This window comes from Blennius ocellaris (genome assembly GCF_963422515.1).
Source record: "Blennius ocellaris genome assembly, chromosome: 5".
Classification (NCBI taxonomy): domain Eukaryota; kingdom Metazoa; phylum Chordata; class Actinopteri; order Blenniiformes; family Blenniidae; genus Blennius; species Blennius ocellaris.
The window spans coordinates 31,164,657-31,169,656 of NC_137654.1; positions in this window are offsets into that span (position 1 = coordinate 31,164,657).

The window sequence follows — 5,000 nt, forward strand, 5'->3', positions numbered from 1 at the left end:
GCTGTGTCTCTGCCCTCCTCCACAGCTGGACCAGGACCAGGACCAGGACCAGACCAGGTGAAGGGTTGGATCTAATGAATTTGTGTTCTTTTATCTTTTTGTTATTATATGTTTTTCTTTCTTTTTTCTTTCTTTTTTCCGTTTTTCTTTTTTTTTATTTGTTTTTCTTTTCTTTATATGATTTTCTTTTTTTTATATGTTTTTTTTTCAGTTTTTCTTTTTTCTTTTTTTTATTATACGTTTTTCTTTCTTTTTTGTGTGTTTTTCTTTTTTTTATATGTTTTTCTTTTTTTTTTTATCCGTTTTTCGTTTTTCTTTTTTTTTTGAATACATTTTTCTTTTTTCTTTTTTTAATTCTTTTTTTCTTGGAACCTTCCGGAAGGTGTCAGAGTCGAGTGAAAAAAACAACTAATGAATTTGTGTTCGGTTCCGCTTGAAACGTGACGAGTTCCTCGCTTCCAACAGGCTCCGCCTCCACGCCGCCGCCGGCCAAACCGCCGAGTCGCTGCAGCTGTGGGTGGACGGCGTCGCCGTCGCCATCGCGGCGAGAGGCCGGGAGGCCGACCGGGACGGAGTTCACGTTAACGGTGGCAGGACGTGTTTCACACGGAGGTCAAAGGTCACGAAGCTCCTCACACTACAAACGCGGCGATCCGATTGGCCGAATGTGACCCCTGGCCTCACGGTGCGATGCTCCGCCCTCTTTCAGAAGAGCCTCCGTCACGGCGCCTCCTGAGGAAGATGGCCGACGTGCTCGGGGAGGTGGCTCACCTGGTGGAGCGTCTGGAGTCGGACCGGCAACTCGCCCTGGACGCCTTGCTCAAGGAGAGGCGCAGGAAGCGCTTCCTGCAGAGCGAGCTGGACGGCGCGGCGCGGCGGAGGCGCCAGGAGCACGCCACCGCGGCGCAGGCGGGTGAGAGGGTGGGTGGTTCGATTTCCCCCGCTGCAACGCAGACGGGCGGGAGCTGAGGTACTTCTGTTGGGTGGTGGTGGTGTTTTCCAGGGCGCCACGCCGGCCTGCAGGAGCTCCGTCACCTGAGAACCCAGCTGGAGCTCCGGAGGGTGGAGGTCCTGGACGTCCAGGAGAGACGGAGGGACGCCGAGACGCTGAACCGACTCGTCCGCGAAGACGTGGACCGCGCCAGACTCCAGATCCCCGTCGTGACCGGGGCGGCTGCAGGCGGAGCGAGAGGAACTACGTCAGGTCCAGACGACCACGGCTGAAGTGAGAGCTCCGTCAGGTCTTCTGCCTCCGCTGAGAGACTCCGTCAGGTTTTAAAACGTTTGTTGGTATATTTATTATCTGTCACCCTGAGATCAGCCTGAGATCAACAGAGATCAGCCTGAGATCAATAGAGATCAGCTTGAAATCAACAGAGATCAGCCTGAGATCAATAGAGATCAGCCTGAAATCAACAGAGATCAGCCTCAGATCACTGGAAGGTTTCAGTCCTCGATCTTCTTCAAATCCTCGTTTCAGGCTGAAGCTGTTCGCCAGGAAATGCAGAGAGACGTCTCGTCTGCCGAGGACGACTTGAGAGAGACGGAGGTGAACGTAAACAAGGAAAAGTCGTCGCTGCACAGAATCCTGTCGGCCAAGAAGAGTCGTCACGCAAAGAAACTGTGAGTACCAGAGCAACGCTTCAAGAACACGATACACAACCAGTTTGTCAACAAAACAACCAGTTCATCAACAAAACTTGTCCTGCAGACACCAGTTGCAGCAGCTGAAGTTGTTTGAAGAAGGTCTGTGTGCCGAGATCAAAGAAGATGAAAGCATCGTGGCTCTGACCGAAGCAAAGTGTGCAACAGGAAGTCGTCAGATCCCCGAAATGATGGAGCGTGAAAACAAAGAGCGGGACTCGGTAACTCCTCCCAGTCCAACGCCTCCCGTCATCGCGGCAAAACGACTCCACTGACTTCACTGCCTGGTTTCCTCGCAGGTATTACTCCTGAAGCGTCAAATAGAGGAAGCAGAGAAGAAGAATGAAGCGTTGAGGACGGAGCTCAGCTCCACTGAAGGCGACATCGAGAGGCGTGTGCGTGAGCTGCGACGCCGTCGCCACGTCTCTGGAGCGCGTCGGAGAAAAGGTTTGAGGTTCAGGTGTACTGATGTTCTCCACAGAGGCTGGCGGGCGACGCCCAGGTTGTTCTCGCCCAGCAGCGACTCCAGTCCCTCCGCGGAACCAACGCTGACCTGCAGAGCCAGAACCTGCAGCTGCAGCAGACCCTGGATGACCACCAGACCAGGACCTGCCACAGGTACAGCATGATGGTGGTGACACGGTGTGATGGTGGTGACATGGTGTGATGATGGTGACACGGTGTGATGGTGGTGACACGGTGTGATGGTTCTGACACGGTGTGATGATGGTGACACGTGATTGTAGTGACATGGTGTGATAATAATGACATGCTGTGATGGTGGTGACGTGTGATTGTAGTGACACGGTGTGATGATGCTGACACGTGATTGTAGTGACATGGTGTGATGATGGTGACACGCTGTGATGGTGGTGACATGTGATTGTAGTGAGATATTGTGATGATGGTGACACGGTGTGATGGTGGTGACACGTGATTGTAGTGACACGGTGTGATGGTGGTGACACGCTGTGATGATGGTGACACGTGATTGTAGTGACTCGTGTGATGATGGTGACACGCTGTGATTGTAGTGACAGTGTGATTGTGGTGACACGCTGTGATTGTAGTGACACGGTGTGATGGTGGTGACATGTGATTGTAGTGACACGGTGTGATGATGGTGACACGCTGTGATTGTAGTGACATGGTGTGATTGTAGTGACGGTGTGATGGTGACATGTGATTGTAGTGACATGGTGTGATTGTAGTGACATGGTGTGATTGTAGTGACATGGTGTGATGATGGTGACGGTGTGATTGTAGTGACACAGTGTGATGATGGTGACACGCTGTGATTGTAGTGACGGTGTGATTGTAGTGACATGGTGTGATTGTAGTGACTTGGTGTGATTGTGGTGACACGGTGTGACGCCGTTCTGTGCTCTCCTGTCCCCACAGTGAGAACACGGTGAAGCTGCTCCGCGATGAGAGGAAACAGATGCTGCTGAGACTCTCTGACAAGCAGCAGCAGTTCGAGAGTCGTGAACAGGAAGTGAGCCGGGCGGAGCTGCAGCACCGTCTGAAGCTGCAGGAGCTGCAGGAGCTGCAGGTGGAGGCGTCCAGGGAGGAGCTTAACGTCCAGGTGCTCCTTCTTCCCATTGGTCACCAACACACTGGTCCACTGCCTGGTCACTGAATCCAAACCCTGACCTCTGACCTTACCTCTGACCTTACCTGTCAGTACTTTGACCTCTGACCTTACCGGTCAGTACTTTGACCTCTGACCTTACCTGTCAGTGTCCCAGTGTGTTATAGTGTGTGTATGTTTCTCTCACAGACACACATTGAGAGTCTCAGGAAGGACCTCAGTGGTCATGTGACCTCGCAGCAGCTGCTCAAGGTGAATCACCTCACTCTCTCACTCTTTCACATGAAAGGGGCGGAGCTTGCAGCGTCCGACCAATCACAGAGGGAGAAACTCTGCAGAGCAGATTGCAGACTGAAGGAGCAGCTAATCTCTGAGATTATGAAGAATTCAAACACACCCAGCAGGCAAAGCCTGAACCTTCTTGACTTGTTAATGCTGACTTGTTAATGCTGACTTGTTAATGCTGACTTGGTGAGATGATATGATAATTCATCAGCAATATAAACAGACTAGTTTCACTTTATTCCTCGCGGCTGTTTGGTTCAGTTGTTTTGGAGGCGGAGTTTGTCTCGTGTGAGTTTCTCTGTGTTGGAATATGAATTCATCACCGTGACGACAGGAGGAGTTCTCATGTTTCTCATGAACCTCATGTTTCTTCAGTTCTGCCAGGTGAGGTCATTAACCTCATTATTCCAGATCAGCCCTCGTGGAGAAAAACCGACTGGGAACAAGTAAAACAAAAACAAAAAAAATCCCAGGATTTATTTTATTTTGTCAAAATGGGGACCAAAAAAATGGGCGGGGCGTTTTCCAAGAGATGTGATTGATCAGGAGGCGGAGCTCCGAGACCCTGAGTTTCTATTGGCTCCTCCCACCCGAAGCAGGTTTAGTGGTGTGTGTGTGTCTGTGTGTGTGTGTGTGTCGTTGTGGTGTGTTCCCAGTGTTGTGCAGTAAAGTGCCGAGTCATGTTCCAGGCCAGCTGTGAGGCTCTGCAGCAGAAGGTGCAGCAGCAGCAGACCAGCTTCCGTCGCTCCACCCAGCAGCTCCATCAGGTCCTGCAGGACGAGAGCCGAGCCGCCCGGCGCCTGCAGGCCCACGTCCAGGTGGAGGAACCTTCCGGAAGGTGTCGGAGTCGAGGCGACGCGGTGACGTCACCGTGAAACGTTTGTTTGTCCAGGAGCTGAGGAGCCTGAGGGAACATCTGGAGGCCGCGAGGAGCCGCCACTGCACCTCCACCCGTCTCCAGGAGGAGCAGAGGAGGAGCACCGCCCAGAGGCTGAGGGACACCCAGGTGAGACCTGCAGCACGGTGAGCCTCCACCCTCGTCCTCCACCCTGGTCCTGCACCTCCACCCTGCTCAGCCTCTAACCCGTTCCTCCACCCTGCTCAGCCTCGAACCCGTTCCTCCACCCTGCTCAGCCTCTGACCCGTTCCTCCACCCTGCTCATCCTCTAACCTGTTCCTCCACCCTGCTCAGCCTCTAACCCGTTCCTCCACCCTGCTCAGCCTCGAACCCGTTCCTCCACCCTGCTCAGCCTCTAACCCGTTCCTCCACCCTGCTCATCCTCTAACCCGTTCCTCCACCCTGCTCATCCTCTAACCCGTTCCTCCACCCTGCTCAGCCTCTAACCCGTTCCTCCACCCTGCTCAGCCTCTAACCCGTTCCTCCACCCTGCTCAGCCTCTAACCCATTCCTCCACCCTGCTCAGCCTCGAACCCGTTCCTCCACCCTGCTCAGCCTCTAACCCGTTCCTCCACCCTGCTC